This window comes from Eptatretus burgeri, chromosome 17 (assembly GCF_056783735.1).
Source record: "Eptatretus burgeri isolate ZD-2024b chromosome 17, Ebu_testis_v1, whole genome shotgun sequence".
Classification (NCBI taxonomy): domain Eukaryota; kingdom Metazoa; phylum Chordata; class Myxini; order Myxiniformes; family Myxinidae; genus Eptatretus; species Eptatretus burgeri.
This window is the reverse complement of record NC_140977.1, coordinates 47032773-47058178: the sequence shown is the minus strand read 5'-3', so window position 1 is coordinate 47058178 and position 25406 is coordinate 47032773. Positions and strand designations below refer to the sequence as shown.

Genomic DNA, 25406 nt, shown 5'->3' with positions numbered 1-25406 from the left:
AAATTATGTTTTGTCATTTTTAACATAGCACTCCAAGCCAAACCCGGGGCTGTGTAATAGTGAGCAGGGTCTAATCCATAAGAATTTTTATTATGACACTGTTCTAAAAGTTTCAAACACATCAGCCAATAACAATACATCAGTTTGAAGATACAAATCATGATATTATCCAAGATTCTCTACATTTAACTTCTCCCAAACCTTTTTAGCTTGTGTCTAATCTCTATCGGAAATATGAGTTTTATTTAACTTGCAATAGAAACTTTCCCTTGAAGGAAGTTGTGTTTCTTTAAACTTCAAATGAATCCATGTAGTCATATGGATATATTCCCTTTTGTGATAACAGATCCATCTCTTCTTGATTTGAGAAATGCGATTTAAGATTCAGTAAGTTTTTAATATTTGATGCTAAGTTAGATAATGGAATTGCCATAAACTTGTATGTGTCAAGAAATCTGATGTGGGTTATGGGGGATGTATGAATTGTTTTTGTGAACGAGATGTATTTTTGATCTCTGTTAGGAATGGCAGAAATATCTCCAGATGTCTTTGAAAGTTCATTTATAAATAGATGTGTGTCATAGTGAGCGTTGTTGTGAAGAAAGACAGGAAGAAAGTTTGGGGGCTTGTAATTAATATAACAACGGGAATGAGCTGGACCTCTATATTTTCCAGTAAGATGACAATGATCCCTAACTTTGACCTCTCCCTCAATTTTCTCCTCACAAATATGACGGATACTGTTCTTTCTAAATTCCTTTTTCTCTCCCTTTGTTAATGACATTGGTTTATAGGTTTTAACCATTATTTCTCTTAGTCTGATAGTCTTTTTCCAATCGTCTTACAAACTCCTCTGAGGCATCTTCTCCTCTATAAAGTTCTAACTTGTTGTATTCATCACCAACAGATGATTTGATATAATAACAGAAACCACAAGGAGTATGTTTTTGATATTTATTTGTGTATGATTTATTTGGATTTGGAGAAACAGTATCTATCTTTTCAAGGATACTTTCAAAATCAGCATATATCACAAATGGATGTTTTATAGATTTGCTTAAAATCTTTGAATGATATTGTTGTAGATTTCCGTCCGTCCGGCTTGCGGACGACCGCCTTTAGCTCAATTGCGGCCGCGCGCGTCCACCGAACGAGCAATCTAGTCGCAGCTTTTGGATCAACGCCGAAACCCAGCTACGGGTGTTTTTAACCACACCATTAACCAGCCAACTCTTCTGTCCACGCGCTACAGGGTCGATCGCCGAATTGTCGATGTACCTAATTATTCGCGCAGACAGAAATGCCGGGAGTTTATACCTCAACGGAGCCTGCACGAAAACGAGCCGCTTTAAGCAGCTCGTTCCGTTTGCGATTGCCGAGCGGTTTTATATCGCCAAGTCCCGTCGGACCAGATGTACGTTTTATCGGCTTATAATCAGCCAGCTAATTATTCCGAATGCAATTATGGCAGTCAATGAAAGAAGGGATGCAACGAGCAGGTGACATTCACAAATGGGGACATTTATTTCCACACAGGCATGCAAGCAATGCAATGAATGAGGGGGGGAATGGGGAAAAAGACACGAGCAAAAACCTACAGCCGATGTCTATTTATTATGTACATGCACTTAATCAGTTTTACTTGGTAGACAAGGCGCCACAGACTTTCATGCAAACCCCAAGAAAGAAAGCAAGAACCGGGCTCGTAAGCCTTTATAATTCCTCGGAGCCGGGATGACCAAAGGGACTCCGAGAGACCGAGCAGGCTACCTGCCACCCTCTTGGTGACTCGCTGGGCGATCCTCGATGGCTCTGCCCGCATTCCAACCTCCGAACTCTCCAAGCTCTCTTCCCGACTCCACCACACCAGCGCAGCGCGAACTTGAACGCTCTCTCCCAGCGCTCTTCTCCAAGTCGTTCGTTCCTTGTCAACATAACAAAAGGAAAAGTAGAAAGAGAGTGGGGGAGGGGGGGGTACATACCAACAGGAGGGATGAAAGACAAAACAGAGGGAGACTTGGATAAGTAAATGAGGGGTAGAGGAGGACGCACAGAGTGGACAAGATGGATACAAAAGCAACCTCTCAGTGGGGGGGGTGGGGGGGGGACTGGAAACTTGGAAAGCGGTGGGGTTGGGAATGGGGTCATTTGGAGTGGAAGAGATCATGATTATGGATAAGGGATGATCCGAGGTAGTAGTGAACAGGTGTCTTGAAGCCCTGAAGTGAAGAATGGGAATGTGGGGAAGTTAGTTCCACAGGTGAGCCAAAAGAGGAATAAATGAGTGCAGGTGAGGAGTGAACCTGGATTCTCGGAGTTCAACAAGAACAGGGTTACTGGTAGACCTGGTGCACCCTCTGCATGAAACTCGTCAATAATGTAAAATTGGTGTAATTATCCGATTTTCTGTATTATCACAAATTGATTGCATTTGTACTTGTAAATGTTATAACAATCTCGAGTAATTTAATAATTAAATGATTTAGTTACATAGTCTATACACTCAAACTCAAATTATGTTGCTCTAGCAAACAATTCAACTTCTCATGAAGAAATTTTTATTAAATCTGATTTAAAATGAAACTTGTTTTTTGCTCAGTTTCGCTGTTTTATAAATGGCTGTCCTAATCTTTATAACCAAGGGGGTCTTTGTTTAACTGCCTGGGTTTAAAAACACCCCTACATTTGGTCGTTTGATGTACTACATGATATCTTTGGACAAATATTGATGGAAATATCGACTTGTCATGAAATAATCTTAATTAATTATTTATTTCACATGATGACCTATGGGCTATAATCAGAAAAACTCGGATGGCACACACCCTGTTTATGGAAGAACACACACCATGGTATTAAAAAATAACATATCACCTCAAAAATCCACAGTAAGGGGGTTTCGGATTTTGGCCCACAGTCTCCTGGAGCCCAAACACTGTTTCTGTCACGTGAGGATGTGAAAAGGGCCCATTGAGCACCTGTTCATCCATCAAGGAGAGTCAAATAGAATGTCTGTCGTGCAGTCGCTTTACTACGGCCGTGATACAAGGAGTAACAAGAAAACGATGTGAGAAGTGTGAGTAAACAATTATTGTTGAACATCACTGTTGAACAACTGCCAGGTGGCTGGCCGAACACCATAGGGTCTTGAGTTTTGAGGCCCTGAAGTTCCCGTTAAATAACACCAGGTGGGTTGACTAAGCCTGTCATCTTTCTGAGGTCGGCAAAATGAGTACCAGCTTACTGGAAACGGGGCATTGCATCAGCGGCACAACTGCGCTTCCGACAATGATGCAAGCAGCAGTCACAGGCTGCATCTGCAATGATTGCTGTGTAGTTTGAATGACTTACATGTGGAACGAGAACGGCACTCGGTACATCGCATACGGCACTCCGCCAGGCTAATCAGTTGATGTTTTGTATCGGATCTGAATCCGGACTTGAACCGAAATCTAATCTGCTTGTTCTCGTCACCTCAACAACTCATCCAACAAACTTCTGTCATAACTCGTTCAGAACTTTTTCAAATATCATGTTTGGCCTTATCACTCAATGGTGGTGAAGAAGCACTTTAAAAATTATAGTAGCCGGATCTAGATCTTCAACAAAATCTAATCAATTCGTCCTCGTCACATACCCAACCTGTCCACCAAATGTCGTCCAAATCCGTCCACAACTTTTTGAGATCTTCTCAAAAACAGCAGTGAAAACATAACCTCCGTCCAACTTCAGTAGCGAGGGTAATAACTATAGTTATCCTAAAGCTTCATTCTTTTACTCCTCTACACTGTGTATGATATATATATATATATATATATATATATATATATATATATATATATATATATATATATATATATATATATATATATAGTATACCTATAATGTATGACCTGAGAGATGAGCAAAGTCTCCTCTGAACAGTGTAGCCTGGGTTTGAATCCCAACCCTGCTTTAAACCCTCATTGTGTTTCGCATTCAGGGAGAAGCATCGATGTGTGCACCGTCCTCTTTGCTGGTTCCACGATGTGAGGAGGACATCCACCTGTGTTTAGGTATGTTCATGGGTCTTGAGGTGACTGAAGTTGCTAATCCTGGAGTTGCAGATTTTGGCACAGTGAGGGTCTACAGTGCAGGGTTTTGTTCTTTTTTCCTTCCACCTCTCTCCTATTTTCTGCTTCAGTGTTTAGATGGTCCAGGTCAACAAGATTCATGGCTTGATAGATGAGATGGCTTCATTTGGGGTGATTCATGGCTAAATTCCCCCAATTGTTGCTGTCAAGATTCCCCCATTTCAGAGACCACTTCAATGTGTGTGCCATCCAAGAGTTGGCCGTTAAGTTGGGTGACTTGCGTTAGTCAGTGGATGTGAAAGACCCCATGGTGTCCTTTATGGTGGAGGTGATTATAATCTGCTCTCTGAACAAGCTACGAATTCCTCCTGGATTGCGGGTATCAACTGATCTGGTCTTTGTGGTGGTTCCTTGACATCAAGGTACGCTGCCTCTGATCTTAGAGTGTGGTTGCTGGCTGGACAGCATCTTCTGCACAGGTAGTTCAGTTCACCTATTCCTTGTGAATGGCCTTCTCGTAAGAAGGGCAAACCAACATGCATATCTCAATTTCACCTTGTGCATTGTGTATTCTGATTGATTTGACAATCAATGAAGATGTCACAGCAGAGGGGGATATTAAATATGGACCCGGCTCACCACGAATTGTTGGTCCACCATTCTTATGGAGTGCGTCTTGGTCAATTTGATCGCAACGTCGGTCCATCGTTGGCTGGGCGTCGTCAGTATATCCACAAGGCTGACTGCCTCCTCCTGTCCGTCAAAAAGCCAACTGTGGACCAACCACAACACCACCCCCCCCGCCCCTCGCCCAACGTCTGTGAAATACAAAATGATTCAAAAAGGAAAATTAAATCAAAACACATTCACGACTCAAGGCAATACGTCCGTTTTTGAATTAAAACGCCTTGTGGCCAAATCGTTGTACATTTCAGAAATGAAACCATCAATTCTCACTTCGTGCCCTGGAGTTGTGTGTGTGTGTGGGATTGTATGGCACAGCAGAGCCCCGGCAACAAAGGATGACGTCAAAAAAGGTGCCTTTCGGGTTTACGATTCCATTTGAAGGAATGTAATGAAACCTGTCCGTCCTGGTTACATACATACATACATACATACATACATACATACATACATACATACATACATACATACATACAAAGTCCGTCTAAAAAGTAACGGGACTGACTTCACAGAAATTTTATTCTAAAAATTCAAATTGTCCCCTTCAAAATAGTTTCCCTTCAGTCTCACACACTTGTCCATCCTCTTCTTCCATGCCTCGATGCACCCTCGGAAGGTTTCTTCTGGAATCCTCCAGAGCTCCGTTGTCACGGCCCTTTTGATGGCCTCCACATCAGGAAATCGGGTCCCCTTGATCACCCCCTTGAGCTTGGGGAAAAGGAAGAAATCACAAGGGGCCAAGTCTGGCGAATATGGGGGTTGCTCCAGAGTTGGCATGTTCCTCTCCGCCAGAAACTGTCATATGCTCAGGGCACTGTGAACAGGGGCGTTGTCATGGTGGAGCACCCAGGCGTTGTTCTCCCACAGATCCCTCCTCTTGTCCTGGACTGATCTCATGAGGCACCGGAGGATCTCCTTGTACATGTATTGATTCACTGTTTGACCCTGTGGTAGAAACTCGAAGTGGACGATGCCCTTGATGTCAAAAAACGTGATGAGCATCACCTTGACCTTCGACTTCGGCATCCTTGCTTTCTTTGGTCTTGGTGATGCCAGACTTTTCCACTGACGACTCTGTCGTTTGGTCTCGGGATCGTATTCGAATATCGACGATTCATCGCCAGTAATGACTCTCCCGAGCAGATCTGAATCATCCACGAGGTGCTCGATAATGTCTTGACAGACAGTGACTCTTTGCTGTTTCTGGTCCTCGGACAACAGCTTGGGGTCCATCTTTGCGCACACCTTCTGCATTTCGAGATATTCAGTGATGATGCTCCAGACAGTGTCCTTGTTGATGGAAAGTTCCTCAGCAATCATCCGCACCGTGAACCGACGATCTATGTGCACCATCTGCTTCACATGCTCGATCTTGTCCGCCATTCTGCTAGTTGAAGGTCTTCCAGACCATGGATTGTCTTCAACCTCCTCCCGTCCCTCTTTGAACCTCTGGTGCCATTCAAATGCACGTGTACGTGACATCGTTTCTTCCCCGTAGACTTGCTGCAGCATTGTGAAGGATGCGCAAGGTGTTTTGCCAAACTTGGCACAAAACTTCAGATTGTCTCTCTGTTCACGACTTATAGCGCGACGACTCAGACTAGACAACGTGTAAAGCACGTCCTGTAAAAAAATCACACAATGAGCACAGTCAACCATCACCAATCGTAGATATTGCTGGAATGTTGCGAAAGACTGACGTTCATTCAAGTTGTGTAAATGGAGCACACAGCAGGCTCAGTCCTGTTACTTTTTAGATGGACCTCATACATCTGAATAAGTTCATATACAGCTCCCTGTCAGGAGGGTAATCCCAAGTGATTTCCAAACTAACTACACCGCGTACACGAAGCGAAAAGCGAGGTGAGCAATTGGTTCACTTCTCTCTGTCTGTCTGTCCGTCTATCAACATCAGTTTCAAATGATTGTTATATTTTGAACACAAATCGGAAAATGAACTTGTAGTTTATCAGAACTTTGTCTCTGAATTTGTCCGATCGTACATCCGCAAAGAGGAGTGAGATTTTTTTTTTTACTCTGTCTGCCCGTCTGGCAGTCAAGCAACATTGAAAATCGTTCCAAACGGGAAACGTACTGTTTTTAGGGACGTCATAAAAGACACAAACAACAGGGATGAATATCTAATGTAACTCACTAAATAAGGCGGTGTGAAAGACTCTGCATCAACAGCGGTAAACTTCTGGAATTTTTTTTCTTCTAAAACCGTTAAAATCTTAATTTTATTAAAATTTAATCATATACTTGAACATTGTGGAACACAAATTGCTTTGTTGGCACAATCAAAACCCTTCCGTTTCGCAGTACTTGGCAAAATATTTTACAGCCTCTCGACCAATCAAATTTGCACCTCGTAGACCCCGCCCGTGTCCTTTTTTTTCTCTCAACACAACACGGGGTAAGGTGTTCGATGAACTCTCGTTTTCTGTAGTTGATATACTCGACCACGCCCTCAATGAACAAAAATTGAAGTTTCATGAATGCAATTTGGGTGGAATTTTGTAATTTGTTCAGGATGCAGGTGATAACTCGCCGTCTATTCCTGACGAAAGGCACCGTGGGGATCTTTTATCGTCCACCAACTATTATGCAAGCAGACGGAACACCCAGGTTTAACTTCCATCTAAAGGATGGAACACCAATTTGTCAGTTGATACAGTCAGGTCCGGAATCGAACCCAGATTTCACAGCTCCAAGCAAAGATCCTGTCAGACCTAAAAGATCTTGTGGTATCATATGTACAGTACTATATAAATTCCATCGTACTTGCATGGAGGAGCTTTTTTAATCATATGACACGAAAGGATGCAGCTCAACTGCAGGAGACTGGGCAGGTAGAGTAGAGAACGATTAAATGTAAAAACGTCATCAGACATTTCATCAAGACAGAGGAGATTGACCTGCAGCATACCTATGAGGTGAGAAAGGTGCTTTGCTAATTATAAAGAGAGACCTCCAGGAATGAACCATTAATGTCCACGTCATTGATCACTCAAATGGAGATGACGTCTTTGAAAGCGTAGGTGTGCCACCTTGAAAAGTATGACGCGACCTTCATCTGAATAACCAACGAAAGGTGACGTCCGACAACCCTCGAGCTGGTGTCTTCCACACCAGATCCAAGCAGACTGACAGGTAGGTAGGTAACCAAGCTCAAGATCGGCTACTCGCTCAACGTGCCACAACCTCAACTGGACCACCAACAAATATTTATGGGATGACAAGATGGCAATATATAGCATTCCATGTGATGTAGATGATGGTAGGTCATGAAGTTGTTCCTCCAATTTGTTGGGTCGTCATGGAATACAAATTATTTGTTCATTACTCGTGGCCTTCTTTCTTCCAAATATATATATATATATATATATATATATATATATATATATATATATATATATATATATATATATATATATATATATATATATATATATTTTTCTAACTCAAGATATTGTCTCCTTTAACCAGAACCAGGGTGTCGTACGGCACACCTAATTTGAGGCGAGCTCCATGACCTTTCATGCTGTTAATGAACACTATTTGTGTGTACACGGCAGACACCATCACCTGTTCTGGCCTCTGCCACGACATGCTTGTCTACCCATGCGTGCGAAAATTGCACCAACAGTGGTTTTCTAAATTATTTTTTTTAATACTCTGTCGAGGCTCGTATGAGAGCTAACACAGAGAACGTTGCAACAAGGGGAGCAGGAGACAAGAGGGGCGGGAGAGGGAAGGACAAAACAGTGGGGAACATAGACATAAGGATATCTGTGGAAGGGAGAGGGATGGGGTAGGGTAAACAAGATGGACACATCAGGGACTTTTAGGTCCTTGCACGACAGGGACTTTCAGGAAGGAAAGCAGGGAATTTGAAGGAGGTGGGTTTGCGGTGAATTAATGAGGGTTGAAAAGAGCGTGGTTTTAGATGGGGGAAGATAAGAGGTGGAGGTGAACAGCTGTTTTGAAGACCTGGATGGAAGAGTGGGAATGAAGAGAGTGTGGGAGTTTGTTCCAAAGGCAGGAAAAAGAGGAATGAAAGAGTGAAGGTGAGCAGTGATTCTGTCTGTCTGTGATCTTAAATAGTCACCTGTATTTCACCCCTAAGAGGAGTTTCATCTTTATCTAAGAATACAAGTCTTTATTGAAAAGCACCACAATGATATAAGCAGTCTGAGATTATATATATATATATGTATATGTATATATGTATATGTATATATATATATATATATGTATATATATATATGTATGTATATATATATATATGTATGTATATATATATGTATGTATATGTATATATATATGTATATATATATGTATATGTATATATATATGTATATATATATGTATATATATATATATATATATATATATATATATATATATATATATATTGTTGTGGTTGACGAAATTCGCAAACCACCATTCAGGTCCCTTAGGTGAGATATCTCTGTAAGTATATGTGTAGTTAGTCCAAACCCGTTGTTTAGAGGGAATAAATGTCATTCATTCGGGCTGCGACCCTTTTAGATAGCCGTTTTTCTTTTACTATCTTTATTTTGGACCAGCCGCCATTACAACCACCACCAACCACGTCTCAACAGTCATCACACAACAACCACCAACCGCAACGCCGCTTCACAACAACAGTCACGACCCTTGCCGTCACATCTCGCTCTCGCAACCATCGCATCACCGCCATTCCCGCGCCGCTTGTGGGCACCGATCCTGGACTCGTACAGGGCGCGCACCGAGCAGCGGGTGCAAAAACACCAGCCTTTCCGAGAAATCGGATCAAAAACGATTCACGCCCACTTCTGTTCCGTCCTATCAGCGAGCATGGGGCGATTTGGCCCCGCCTCCAGGTGCGTCGGAGTATAATCGCTATATGCAGATTCGCGGATCAAAAATGATTCACGCCCACTTTTCCTCTGTCCAATGGGGAGCGTGGCTCCGCCCCCAAGCGATTCCTGATCCAAAAATCTGCATATGATTTCTCCTGTCGGACTATAAAGCACCGAGCGCGGGGCGAATTAAGAATTGAGTTTCTGAATCGAGTGAGCAGTTGAAAGGAGTTGAGCAGTTGAAAGGAGTTGAGAAGTTGAAAGGAGTTGAGAAGAAAAGAGCAGTTGTTGAGGGAGTTTCTGAATCGGGAGAGAAAAAGAGTTTCTGAATCGCAGTTGGACGGAGTTGAGAAGAGTGGAGAGTGGGAGAGTTGGAGAGTTGTGGCGGCGGCGAAGGCAGTCGAGAGGGCGCTCGTGTCAGAGTCGGGGAGCTGCGGAGAGGGGAGGCCGGTAACGCGACCGAGGTCGCGGTGGAGACGCTCGTCGCGGGACCCAAGCCAGCGAGATATCCTCATTCCCCCGAGCATCAACAACCCCCTCCTGTTTCCCCCCGCGCTGAGATAGTGTGAGAAGGGGGCCCCGTTCCCACCCCATTCCAGGCAGTGCCAGCGAGGCCCGCAGAGTCGGGGCGCCACCGCCATTTTGCGGCTCATCACCAGACGGGTAGGCTCGACGTGGTCTCGGCCCCAGGCCCGTCTGCCCCCCTCATCGTTGAGGGTGGTCCCTTTTTCTTTTGCTTTGAGTATATGTGTTGTCGGCGCCGTCTGTGAAGTAAAACTGTATAAGTGTTGCCGTGTGCTCGGTAGTCGGTAGTAGATCTGCAGTGTGTTTTTCTTCTTTTGCATTTGCTTTTTGTGCAGAATTGTTGTGCTTCTTCTATTTTTTGCATTTGCTTTTGGTGTATAATTGTATATGTGTGCTTTCCGTTTGCCGCGGAATAAATGTGCTTTATGTTGAACTGTTTTTCCCGTTTCGCTTCGTCTTTTCCTTTATTGAATCTCCATCTTACTTCACGTAAAGGGTTGGTCGTGGGCTAAATACGCCCAATAATTAATCGAGCCGTCGAGGTTGACGATAACACCGCTCGGTTATCCCGATACTACGGAACGGGTCGCTTAAAGTGGCCCGTGTCCGAAGTCGACCTGCGGCGAGGTGCGATCGCCCGGTCTACCCTCCGTATGGGTACTTGGGTAGGTCAAATTTGGCGAGCAACCCTATCCCACGTGGGGGGCCGATTGGCACGATCGTGGTGAGGCCGAAAGGCCCACCCGTGACTAGTTCCCGGCGTTAGTCCGAGAAGGTCACGACGGGATTGTCCGTCCGGTGGGCGACATGCCGCGATTCGAGTTACGTGGCCGCTCGCACGCCGGCGGGCGCGAATCCGCTACACTGTTGTCAGGAGTGGGACACAAACCCATCCCCCTCCTCGCGGCACTGGTATCGGAGAGCGGGAAAACGGGCTCTCCTGTCTCCAACTAAATTCACGGGAATCGGTCCAGGGGTGAGAGGAGCGACCCCCGATTCGCTCCAAATTACGAGCGATTTAAATTAACCCTTTACGAGAAATAAGATGGCGTCTCAAGGCGAGCGGGAGCCGGGGGTATTAGAAATGTATATGTGTAGTAATGTAGGATCCATGGTCCAGGATGAAAACCCCGTGCAGGAAATGTCGGTTGTGCAGGAACATGAACTCCCCCAACTGAACCCAGAGTTCGAAATGGGCGCAGTGGCTGGGGTGGCGGGCAAACGGCCCCCACGTGCGAATTCGCCCACGGATCGGACGATGGAAATGTTTGAGGCATTGATGAGGAAAATGGATGCGAATACACAACAAATGAAAAACGAAATAAAAGGCATGAACGAAAAGATGGATACAAACACAAACGAAATAAAAGGCATGAACAAGCAAATGAACGGAATGAAAACTAATATGGAAACAAATGCGCAAGGAATGAAGGAAGAAATGAAAGAACTGCGGGGTGAGATGCAGAAAATAGGCCGAAGCCTGCAGGCGGGCATGAAGGCGACGACAGTGGAGCTCAAAATGGCGACGCCACGTGTGGGAGCGAACGAGCTGGGAGGGAGTGCAACGGCTGTCAGGCCCGCGGTGGAGGCGGGTAAGGAGAAAATAATTCGGGAGACGAGAGACGAGGTGAAAGGAATTGCGAGAGAGAGAAAAGAACAATTAAGACAGAAAGCAAGGATGAGGTACGCGGAGATCGTGAAAGAGCAAGGAGTGAAAAACAGGGAAGGACGGGAGCGACTTAAGGAGAAAGCAAGGTTGACCTACATAAAGATAAGGGAAAGACGCCAGAAAGAAGCAGAGACCAATAGACACGAGGAGACGACAGAAAGAATAAAATGTATAGAGACACGGGAGATAGAGGGTGAATTGGACAAGGTTAGTGACGCACACACACACACACACACACAGAGGTAGTGGAGGACCATGAGGGGGAGCTGGCGGACTGGGTGGAGGCCCAGTGCGAGCAGCTGGATGGCCTCCTCCAGGAACGAGGGGAGCGAGTATGCCCCCTTGAGGCGAGTCACGACCAGGTGGGTTCGGTTGTGCTTTGCGAGGTTGAGGGGACGGGTGCTGTGGACAGGTGCACGCCGAGCTTGGGGGGTATAGAGGCCCCGGAGACCCTTGTGGGGACAGGAATCCCCAGTGTGGTTGTCCCGGTGTGTGTGGTGTCGAGGTGTGTGTTCACGAGTGTGGCGAAATGCGTTCTGCAACGCACGCATAGCGCGGGTGCAAGGGCGTGTGTGAGAGCGACTGGGTGGGTGACAAAGACCCCGTGTGTGGAAGTGACCCCGTGTGTGAGTGGTGTGGTGGTAAGTGTGCAGAAGGGCGTGCTTCCCAGCGCGCCGTGTGTGAGTTAAACACCGCGGTTGAGTGCCCCCGCGTGTGTGAGTGAGGCACGGTGTATGAGTGAGGCACCGCGGATGAGTGCCCCCGCGTGTGTGAGTAGTATGGTTTGTGTGAGGGAAATGGCACGAGTGAGTGAAAGGCCACGAGTGAGTGGAGCCACGTGTGCAAGGGTAATGGCATGCGTGAGTGAGCGGCCGAGTGTGAGAGAGACAGCGTGTGCAAGGTCGCTGTGTGTGAGGGAGATGTCGGTGAGCATGTGTGAACATGCACCCGCGTCTCCCGGGGCGAATGTAATGGAGTGGAGTGTGAGCGTCGTGACACGCAGGTGTGCGTGGGTCGAATGGCGACGGAGACTGCGACAGAGGAAAGAAAGCCGGGTAGTGGCTGTAGCTGTTTCGGGGACCGTGCCGGGTTCACCCAGCAGCGAGCGCGAGGTCCGTGCTGTGCAACGCACGAGGCCCCCACGTGCTCGCTTACGAGAGTGAAGTCCCGGTCCGGAAACGCACGCGGTGGATTTGCCGATCCCGCGGACGGACAAAGTTTAGGCAGGATTATGGATTTGGACCGGACGGGTTCTCCACGCGATCGTGTGTGTTAAGCTCCAACGGGCAAAGCACATGTGTTCGCGTGGGGAATCCCTCGAGACGTGGGGCTTGTGTTTTTTTTAATGCGCACGGTGACGTCATGGCTGCACGTGGGGTTGGAATCCGGCAGGAGGGGTATCCCTGCCGGATGGTACCGTCCAAGGAGGGACGAGGTACACGTGCAGCTGCATGACGTCACGGGCAGGTGCAAAGTGCGCGAGCTGTGAGTTGCCGCGCTGGTGCTGCGCAAGTGAAAAAAAAAAAAGAAGCAAGCCTCACTTTCGGGTGCACAGGATTCCCGGGCAAGGGGTGGAAGACCCCCTTACCTGGGCACGGGATGACACTAGTTAAGGGTAAGGGTTCGCTAAATTAGACCGGCTCCATGGGGCAGGGGTAAGTCCTCATGGGGCCCGTGGAATGGATTAGTTAGAGGGATTGTTAGTCAGATTTAGGTTGGGAAAATGGAGTATGGGATTATTTTGGAGACAGAGACAGACTTTGGATGTGTAGTGGGGACGTAGCTTAGCTACGTAGGTTAAATGGAACGTGCTATAGTTTAAGGGACGACGTGGGAGCACGAGTTAGTTAGGGGAGGTAGTTAGAAGGATGGCAGAGTTCAGTGGTGTGTGTGTTGAAGAGTTGGTGAGTGAAGTGGAAGCATCTGCTTGGTGAGTGAGTGAGGCCAGCGGGTCTGTGTGAGTGGAGCGAATGGGGACTGCATGGTGCGATGAGTGATTGGGGGGAGGAGTGACTCCCGCCCAAGGGACCCCGGGGTCAGTATAAAGTGAGTTAGGAGGTTAGTCAAATTTACAAAATGGAGGTCGTTTTGTTGTTGGTGGGAGTGTAGGCTCGAAACCCGTTTGAAGGGGTGCAGGAGCCCTGTTGACGGGCTGGGAGCGTGGCTGTGAAAGGTGAGTATCGCTGAGTGGGTACCCTGGGCACCAGGCTAGTCGGCCGTGGTAGGCCAAGGGCCCATGGGGGGCCGGGATAGCGTAGTGGGCACGGGTGCACCTGCTTGGTGCGGGGGCCCGGGGCACCATTAGCCGCGTGGGCAGTGTTGTGGGCACGGGTGACCCTCGGAAAGGGGCCTGGGAAGCCAGCCTGCCACGTGTGCATTTCAGGGGAGGTGCCATGGGGGGCACTCCCTGGTGTTTAGGGAGCTGGTAGGCTCCGAGGCAGTGGAGTGCCCGGGGGTGCCATAGCGGGAGATTCGGCAGAGGGTCGTGCCTGCCAAAGGGAGCCACGCATCCCAGCCATGAGACCGTGTGAGGGCACGGAGAGAAAATTGGGGGGCGAGGCCCAAAATTGTAAGGACACCAACACAGGCGACGGGAATCTGGGTTTATAGAAGCAATAGCTTAAGCGCGAGGCGCTTGTTGAAAGCCCCGGGGTAGTTTAACAGTTAAATGGATAGGGTAGATTAGGAAGTGTACCCCTCCGCACCATCCATCCCCTCGCTCTCGTTGTGGGCCGCTGGACGCACTTTGTGTTATAGATCGCTGAAGTCTGGGGAGGCCATCCTGAGGTTTGAATTGGGCCTCGACACAGGACGCTAGCTCTCCCTTGTTCCCCTCCGGGAAGGGAACGTAGGGGTTGGGAGTAGGCGAGGTGACGAGATAGGTTAGCCGAACAAGGACGATAAAGGGGGTTACGGGACGATTTATAGTGGGGAAGTAAAAATAAAAACAACAACAAAAAAATAAGTTGGGGCTAAATTTGGCTTGACAAACCAAGGGAGTGGGTATGGACAGTGACAGGCAAAGGCCATAGGTTGGGAGGGAGACCGTAGGGTAGGTCCGAGCCCGCCTTCCGAGTGGCCAGCACCACCGCACTCCCTCCACCAACCTCCACTGAACGGCGAAGGCTGGCCAGCTTCATCGGCAGCTGTTGTTTTGCTGCAAGGCCTGTGCCGGCTGGATCGGCTGCAGCTGCTGTGCTGCAAGGCCTGTACCAGCCGGATCGTCTGCAGCTGTTTTCTGCAAGGCCTGTGCCGGCCAGTTCGTCTGCCGGCTGTGTTTGCCTGCAGCGGCCTTCTTCTGCAGGCTGTGTTTGCCTGATCACCTTTGCCATGCCATGCCCACTGCCCCTGTTCACCAGCCCCGTTCAATTTTTGCTTTGCCCCCCCCTGTTCATTGCCATGTGCGCCAGGATCAGAAAGCAACAGTTTGCAAGCTGCGAGAACTGCCCTGTTGGCAGCTACAACACGGGCCTGCAGTGGCGGCCCGTGCACCTTGATTGCGTCCATCCGTCCATCCATCCATCCGTTGTGTTCATTGCGTGTGCCACTTGAGCTGGCACGGAGACTGCGTTTGTGCAGCCCATGCACCGTTGTGGTTCACTGCGTTCAGTTCAAAAGGGAAGGCCTTGGACTGCGTGTGAGCAGCCGGCCACGTTCCCTGTCACCTGCATTGTTTGAGTCAGAGACTGCATGCGAGCAGCCTGGCTCCCTGCTGACTGCTTTCTTTTTGCAGAGACCATTGATCCTGGGCCATGGTTTAGTGTAAAATTTGTAAGTTAAGGTTAAGATGTACTGTAAATATGAGTGCGCCCCCGGCATGTCTGTCTTAGCGCCGGCAATTTTATTTAAGTCGTCCGTGTGAGTGGGTTTGTTTAGGTAGTTACTCAGCCCTCAGGTTATTTATTTTGGGGACACTAATACCATGAATGTCGCACTCAGGGATCCGTAGGTAAAATGTACTCGGGGAAAACTACACATGATGGCTCACGAAAATTTGACGACTCGGGACGAGTCTGTAAAAAGGGGAGGGGGTAGTGTTGTGGTTGACGAAATTCGCAAACCACCATTCAGGTCCCTTAGGTGAGATATCTCTGTAAGTATATGTGTAGTTAGTCCAAACCCGTTGTTTAGAGGGAATAAATGTCATTCATTCGGGCTGCGACCCTTTTAGATAGCCGTTTTTCTTTTACTATCTTTATTTTGGACCAGCCGCCATTACAACCACCACCAACCAGGTCTCAACAGCCATCACACAACAACCACCAACCGCAACGCCGCTTCACAACAACAGCCATGACCCTTGCCGTCACATCTCGCTCTCGCAACCATCGCATCACCGCCATTCCTGCGCCGCTTGTGGGCACCGATCCTGGACTCGTACAGGGCGCGCACCGAGCAGCGGGTGCAAAAACACCAGCCTTTCCGAGAAATCGGATCAAAAACGATTCACGCCCACTTCTGTTCCGTCCTATCAGCGAGCGTGGGGCGATTTGGCCCCACCTCCAGGTGCGTCGGAGTATAATCGCTATATGCAGATTCGCGGATCAAAAATGATTCACGCCCACTTTTCCTCTGTCCAATGGGGAGCGTGGCTCCACCCCCGAGCGATTCCTGATCCAAAAATCTGCATATGATTTCTCCTGTTGGACTATAAAGCACCGAGCGCGGGGCGAATTAAGAGTTGAGTTTCTGAATCGAGTGAGCAGTTGGACGGAGTTGAGCAGTTGAAAGGAGTTGAGCAGTTGAAAGGAGTTGAGCAGTTGAAAGGAGTTGAGCAGTTGAAAGGAGTTGAGAAGAAAAGAGCAGTTGTTGAGGGAGTTTCTGAATCGGGAGAGAAAAAGAGTTTCTGAATCGCAGTTGGACGGAGTTGAGAAGAGTGGAGAGTGGGAGAGTTGGAGAGTTGTGGCGGCGGCGAAGGCAGTCGAGAGGGCGCTCGTGTCAGTCGGGGAGCTGCGGAGAGGGGAGGCCGGTAACGCGACCGAGGTCGCGGTGGAGACGCTGGTCGCGGGACCCAAGCCAGCGAGATATCCTCATTCCCCCGAGCATCAACAACCCCCTCCTGTTTCCCCCCGCGCTGAGATAGTGTGAGAAGGGGGCCCCGTTCCCACCCCATTCCAGGCAGTGCCAGCGAGGCCCGCGGAGTCGGGACGCCACCGCCATTTTGCGGCTCATCACCAGACGGGTAGGCTCGACGCGGTCTCGGCCCCAGGCCCGTCTGCCCCCCTCATCGTTGAGGGTGGTCCCTTTTTCTTTTGCTTTGAGTCTATGTGTTGTCGGCGCCGTCTGTGAAGTAAAACTGTAAAAGTGTTGCCGTGTGCTCGGTAGTCGGTAGTAGATCTGCAGTGTGTTTTTCTTCTTTTACATTTGCTTTTTGTGCAGAATTGTTGTGCTTCTTCTACTTTTTGCATTTGCTTTTGGTGTATAATTGTATATGTGTGCTTTCCGTTTGCCGCGGAATAAATGTGCTTTATGTTGAACTGTTTTTCCCGTTTCGCTTCGTCTTTTCCTTTATTGAATCTCCATCTTACTTCACGTAAAGGGTTGGTCGTGGGCTAAATACGCCCAATAATTAATCGAACCGTCGAGGTTGACGATAACACCGCTCGGTTATCCCGATACTACGGAACGGGTCGCTTAAAGTGGCCCGTGTCTGAAGTCGACCTGCGGCGAGGTGCGATCGCCCGGTCTACCCTCCGTGTGGGTAGTTGGGTAGGTCGAATTTGGCGAGCAACCCTATCCCACGCGGGGGGCCGATTGGCACGATCATGGTGAGGCCGAAAGGCCCACCCGTGACTAGTTCCCGGCGTTAGTCCGAGAGGGTCATGACGGGATTGTCCGTCCGGTGGGCGACGTGCCGCGATTCGAGTTGCGTGGCCGCTCACACGCCGGCGGGCGCGAATCCGCAACAATATATATGTATGTATATAAATATATATGTATGTATATATATATATGTATATATATGTATATATATATATATGTATATGTATGTATATGTATATATATATATATATATATATATATATATATGTATGTATATATATATATATATATATATATATATATGTATGTATATATATATATATATATATATATATATATATATATATATATATATATATATATATATATATATATATATATATATATGTATATATATATATATATATGTATATATATGTATGTATATATGTATATATATATATATATATATATATATATATATATATATGTATATATATATATGTATGTATATATATATATATATATATATATATGTATATATATGTATGTATGTCTATATATATATGTATATGTTTGTATATATATATATGTATATATATGTCTGTATGTATGTACGTATATATATATATATATATATGTGTATGTATATATATATGTATGTATATATATATGTAATATATATATATATATGTATGTATATATATATGTATGTATATATATGTATGTATATATATATGTATGTATATATATGTATATATATATATATATATGTATGTATATATATATATATATGTATGTATATATATATGTATGTATATATATGTATATATATATATATGTATGTATATATATATATATGTATATATATATATATATATATATATATATATATATATATATATATATATATATATATATATATATAGTTACATCTGAGTGGGGGGGGGGGTATGCATTCAAAGGGTAATTAGGATGTTTAATTAGGTATGCCATGCTGTTCGAGTTGTACCAGGATCTCGATGTAATAAGTAGCAATTTAGTGGTGATAAATTGTCTCGTAAATGTTCATTTCTTTAAGGGGGAAATGATAATTGTCAAGTAATTAGATAGGAAGATGGGTTAGGGTAAGTGTTTATGCGTATTCCCTGTCGGCTTGCCATGACATGTCAGAACGGTGCTGATGATGGCTCCGCCCCCTGGATGACGATTGGCGGAAGGCGACAGGCAGAGGGCCAATAAAAGGGTGGCCGGGTCGGGTGCCAGAGAGGCCATCGGTGACGGTCCGACAGGCGGAGATTCAGGATCAGGGAGAGGGGCTGGGAGAAATTGGCATTACTCAAATGCTTCAGGAAATTTGCCAGAAACTGTCAAGTTTGATAAGGGGTAATTCGGCAGTAGGTGTGCCACAGCGGCGGGGTCCAGCCCAGCCAATGGAGCAATTTGATTATGGCCAAGGGGGTCCGGAACCTGAAGAGACATTACACCGATACCCACGGGGGGCTTTTATGGGGAGTTGTTTCCGGTGCGGGCGAAGGGGACACATGCAACGATATTGCCGGTACCCGGCGATGGAGAGACCCTCCAATAGACTTTCAAGCCTGGAGAGGATGAATCCTCCTGCTGAACCGCCAGGTCTATCCGAGGTGCCCTTACCAAGGTTGAGTCCGGAGATCACTGTCGGGTGTCGGGGAGACTAGATCGGGCTGAGCAATAGGGCCATGCTCGGCTGGTGAGATTGTGGTGAAGTGCCCTCCTTTGGTGAAAATAGTGAATTGTGGGAAAATTGGCATGGGTTTTTAAGTTCTGCTGGGTTTTCGAGTGACAATAGGGACAGTGGGTAATTGGTAAAAAAAACAGGCACGAGTGGCTGTCCAATGGCTGGTGCGTGGATCGGGTGAGGAGAAGTGCTGTGTGAGTTGCTTCAAGTTAAGAAGTGAACTGTATGGTGCACACATTGATTTTTTATTGGACATGGTGTGGTAACTTCGAAGGTCATGGTCGGTGAAGTGTTAGAAATGCAGGTGTCACATGTAAGACCGATGGGGTGGGGGGAGTCATGTGGGTTTTGTGGGTGGGGATGATGTGCTTGTCCACAGGGATTGCTAAGGCTCATGGTGAGCGGGAATTGCGACCCCCTTCAAGGAGATTCACCCCTGGTGGCTGATGGTGACAGTGTCTGGAGGCAACTGGGAGAGGGTCTGGTTGGGCGACCAAGGCGAGTAGGACCTTGGCGACCCAGGAAGGCCAGAGGAGCCAGTGAGACCCCTTCCAGTGTGTTGTACGGGGTTAGAGCTGATGGCCACCAGGGGGGTGGAAATCAAAGGGAGCGGGGCGGAGAAACATCCAGGTTTAACTAAAGCTTAACTGTGGGCATGGTTGCACCTGAGATGCCCCATCATCTTGTGGTCACCCACCCCACGGCCATGACGGGATTTAGCCTGCAATCATTGAAATGGGGACCATGACCTAGAAATGTAATGATGACCATGGTGTGAGTGTTGTGAAGATGTGTGAGTCCCACTCGATTTCGCACAACTTCGAACGTGCAGCAAGGGCATGATGTCCGCATAATTTTGGGGTGAAGCAAATTTGAAAATTGGCTCCCCAGGTAACGCTGGGTCTATTAGCATCCACTGGGGGACGCGGTCGCGTGTAAATATCCCGTGAATAGTGTCGTTAAGGCTTAGAGTAGGAATGTAAAGTATAAGTGTTGTGTTTTTGTGGAACCTTTTTTCCGCTCCCCGGATCACTAGAAGAGTATTGGACAGGAGCGATGATCCGGAGGATGGAGCGCAACTTCGCTCAGTGCTCTCATGTGATTAAATAAAATAAAAATAAAAAGATGAATGATTGTTTAGGCGAAGATAAGGCCATAAAGGGGTAGTACGTTAAGCAGGATAGGTAAGTTAGCTGCGGCTCGCTCCCCATTGCCCCTCCTAGTTTATTTCGTTAGGTTAAATAGGTGTGAGTCAGTAAGTGGTAAGGCTGGTACGGTAGCACCTGTGATATACCTTGCAGGAGCTGCGGTACCAGAGGAGGGGGCAGTGTTACATCTGAGGGGGGGGGGTATGCATTCAAGAGGTAATTAGGATGTTTAATTAGGTATGCCATGCTGTTCGAGTTGTACCAGGATCTCGATGTAATAAGTAGCAATTCAGTGGTGATAAATTGTCTAGTAAATGTCCATTTCTTTAAGGGGGAAATGATAATTGTCAAGTAATTAGATAGGAAGACGGGTTAGGGTAAGTGTTTATGCGTATTCCCTTTTAGTATTCCCTGTAGGCTTGCCATGATGTGTCAGAACGGTGCTGATGATGGCACCGCCCCCTGAATGACGATTGGTGGTAGGCGACAGGCAGAGGGCCAATAAAAGAGCTCCATTGGAAGTGACGAGGACTCTGGAGTATAAAAGCGATCTGGTTGGAAGGGGAGGGGGAGGAGTAGGAAAGAAAAGCTCTCGTCGAGGCGGGTCTCTCAGAGATCTCTCGGGCTGCGCTTGCTCGTTCCTGGATTTTGTCGTGTCTCGTGGCCTTGCTGTGCCTCGTGCCTCACCTTGGTTGGCTCTCGAGTTCTGCTGGCTCTGAGTACGGGACCGAACGGTGGGCAGACCTGCCTCCCTCTCCTGCTCGCATCTTGGTGCTAGAACTGGCTCCCTGGTGGCTGTGAGCAGTCTTGGGCCTACACCAGGAGGTCGACACCACCAGGAACAACACCGCGGTGGCTGGTTGGAGCTCACAGGCTGGGAACCGCGGTTCTGCGCGGAAGGTTTGACGGAACCGCTGCACCACCGTGTCTCCTGCCCCTGACGGGCGCAACGCCAGCTCGTCCGGCACCAATCCAGTGACTTTTGCGTCGACACTACGGGCAAGCCTGACCACTAGCTACGTTTTGTGTGTGTGTGTGTGTGTGTGTGTGTGTGTGTGTGTGTGTGTGTGTGTGTGTGTGTGTGTGTGTGTGTGTGTGTACCTGGCGCCTCAGAGGGTTTGAGATTTGTATATCCATTGGAATTGTTTGTGTTTTCCCCCATGCCCGAATCCACCCCACCTTTCGTCGAATCGCCCACGGATCCCTCCTCTTGCCGAGTCTTATTATCGTTCTTGTTAGAAAAATAAACATTATTAACTCAATGAAAAGCGACTCGTGCCACCTTCCTCATCCCGTTTGCTGGAGATCGATCAGGACCGCCATCCTCGGGTTATAAAAAATAAACCGCCTCCATCGTTTCGGCTCATTCTACGTTGGCGGGACCGTTCAAGTCCCATGAACGTCACAATATATATCTATATTAATATTTCGGCACGCCCCTTTTTTTGTTCCACCATCAGATTTTTGTTTCTGCATTAAATGAAACAAGTTTGACATATATAGTAATGATATTATTGTCTTCCTTAAGAGGCCCCTCAAAATTCGTTTTGATGATTATCTATATTAATATTTCGGCACGCCCCTTTTTTTGTTCCACCATTAGATTTTTGTTACTGCATGAAATGAAACAAGCTTTGACATATATAGCAATGATATTATTGGCTTCCTTAAGATGCCCCTCAAAATTCGTTTTGATGATTATCTATATTAATATTTTGGCACACCCCTTTTTTTTTGTTACTGCATGAAATGAAACAAGCTTTGACATATATAGTAATGATATTATTGTCTTCCTTAAGAGGCCCCTCAAAATTTGTTTTGATGATTATCTATATTCATATCTATATTAATATTTTGGCATGCCCCTCTTTTTGTTCCACCATCAGATTTTTGTTACTGCATGAAATGAAACAAGCTTTGACAGATATAGTAATGATATTATTGTCTTCCTTAAGAGGCCCCTCAAAATTCGTTTTGATGATTATGGTAGTTAAACAGTTCATGTTCATCCGACTTTTTATCATTCCTACTGCACTTCATTAGAACATAGATTGTGGATGGATGCGCAGATCCCAAGAGAACAACTATAGCTGTACAGAACAATTCATATTATCGATGGATAAAAATGATATTTAATTGATATTATAATAAACTGTTTATTAAAAATATGTTCAAATTTTGTGAGTTTTAAGTTTGTTGTGAAATATTAGGTCCTCGGGTCTCCGCATAGTGGCGTACAGGCTTAAGTCGTACTTCTGTTTACTACCGTAGAAAATCACAGAACCATCCGATCGACATGCTGTTAACAGTTTCAGAATCAGCTAAATTCTACAACATATGAATATGGAGACGAAACTGATCCGGCCAGCTAAAATCTACAAGTTATGAATTTGTAGACGAAACTGATCCGGCCTTTTGGATCATTTTAAAGTAGGGTGCCCTGTAATTTTAATGCGCTCTATGGATCCTCCGGAACTCACGAATGGTACACGTTGTGTAGTCACTAAACTACATGGTAATGTCATCGAAGTGGAGCTATTGCAGGATAGTCGAAGGGGAAAACCTGAATGATAATCAATGGATAAAAATGATATAATATATTGTTTAAAATACATTCATGCTATCTGTCTTTTACCATATGTTGCCAGTGACGCCCGTTGAAGACGGGCACCTTTACTAGTATATATATATATATATATATATATATATATATATATATATATATATATATATATATATATATATATATATATATATATATATATATATATATATATATAGATATATATATATATATATGTCAGGATTCGTACCTTTTTCTATTAGCTTTGCTTTTCCAAGTCATTATATGTTTTTGCAGGCTTGGTGATTAATCAAACTATACTCTTGGCTGGCTGCTTGTGAAAACGAACATTAGAACAGTGTATGCTGGAAATATGATTATGATTGACCTTGAGTGGTTCAAAGAAGCATTGTGAGAGCAGGACGAGGGAGTGAACCGTTACATGCTCTTATCTCTACTGTGTTTCACCATCCTTGTAATGAAATAAGCCAACTGCTTGCAGCTGGTGAGGTTGAAAGGACAAATTGTGAGATAAACATTTGTCCAAAGATAAAACCCAGTACATAAGGGGGTGATATTGCTGTCTCAAACTAGTGTGTGTGACGGTGCCCTCGGAGCATCCTTAAGATTATTGATGTTCTTGGTGCCTGCAATCCGTGCGCACGTACCTTGATGAATAATTAAACAGCCTTTCTCTCAAGTATATCGATGTCTTCATACTTCAATTGAAGGGTGATTGACGGTTACAACATATATATATATATATATATATATATATATATATATATATATATATATATATATATATATATATATATATATGTTGTTATGGATTTCAGAATCAGCTACAACAAATGCACACAAACATTTAGGTCCTCAGACAGTTATTTCCATAAATGCATGTCCAGGATAGACCCATCTTGTCTGGTGGGATTCTAACTTTGATGCGTTGGAGAAGGGTATAGAACAGATTCCCTTTCTTATGGCATGGCCTTTTTCTCTTTATGACACGTTCATGCACGCAAGATAGCCGTTAACCCAACGGAGGCTCGTTCTACTCCCTTTCCATCGGGACACATTGGCTTGGAGGTGGACGATTTATTTACACCTTGGATTTACAAGATATTTGATTAAGCACACCGCAGGCTTTTCCCGAATGGTTATTCTGACGGTCAAATACGGCTGTGGATCATTTACCTCACCCACCTATCTTTCATCGACTTTCGACACCCACCTCTTTCACCGACGTTGACATCCACCTTTTTCCATCGACGTTCGACACCCCATTTGGCAGCTCTTTGGATGCTGGCTGGCTCTTGTTCGTGTCAGGCTGAACGAAGAAGGAATGATCGCGAGATTGACGGTTGGAAGTGACGTGCAGCGATGTGTCAATAGGCAAGGTGGATTTGGCTGAAGTCTGCTTGAGACTCCACCCACACTGGTCGCCTATCAAAAGGACGGGAGGATTGCTTTTCTGTCAGCTGGTTGGTGAGCTGGCAATAGACAGTTGATTGGTGAGCTGGTGAGTTGGTGACAGCCTTACAGCTCTGACCGCTAGTGACAATGAGCTGGTGAGTTGGTGACAGCCTTATGGCTTCTTACAGTTGTCCGTTGGTTATGGCTCCTGAGCTGCTCCTGACGGTGGGTGACAGTTGGACCATTCCTGCTGGTTCTGCTCGGGACCTGCTCTTGGCGTACCTGATTCTTGGCATACCTGGTTCCTGGCGGTGACAACGTGATGTTGATTGGTGTTCGAGCCTGTTTGCGGGTGGGTGCACGGCGAGGAAGGGTGCTGGCAGTGAACCAAGGCACACTCACACATTTTGGGACATTTTATTGGACGCATGACGACTTCTGCCTTGGTAAGCCGAGACCGGATTTCTTTTCCTCCCTAAATGATCTGCTGGGTACCCTTGCCTTGTGTTTAATCATTAAGTAAGGCATAGTGATAAGCATCTGCTCTTTGATAAGCATCTGTTTTTTCTATCAATGCCTGTTTAATTCTTTTTGTTTTGAGATTATTTTGATTGATTTGAATTTACCTATTTTCACCACAAATAAATAAAATTTATTTATTTCTTTTTCCCTTATTAATATATTCCTTGTTGACGTTTCAACCTGTCCATGCTTGTCCTTTCCTTCTATTGATCCAGCATTGTCCGAACCTAGATAGACTGGGAGGTCGTTCCCAAACAAATTAACCTGTCATAGTTGGCACGCACCAGCGGTAAACGCTCGGCCACCTTACTTAAGATCTAAACAAGATAAGATTGGTACATCGCCGAGGGCACGCTCCCCATTCAGGAAGCCACGTGACCTCTAGTTAAACGACAAATTAGATGGTGGACACTGGAACTGGTGGTTAACTGATTGGCGTTCGTGGTTGTAAAGCAACCCACCATACTATGAAGTTA

At 46.0% G+C, this 25406-nt stretch overlaps 1 long non-coding RNA gene across 1 annotated transcript in view; it reads left to right on the top strand.

Moving 5' to 3' along the window:
• Positions 1-25406, top strand: part of LOC147009993 (uncharacterized) — a 34494-nt gene that overhangs the window by 7124 nt on the left and 1964 nt on the right. The window contains exon 3 of the long non-coding RNA XR_015052682.1: positions 3983-4055. This is a non-coding gene — a long non-coding RNA (uncharacterized LOC147009993). The remainder of the gene's footprint in view (positions 1-3982; positions 4056-25406) is intronic.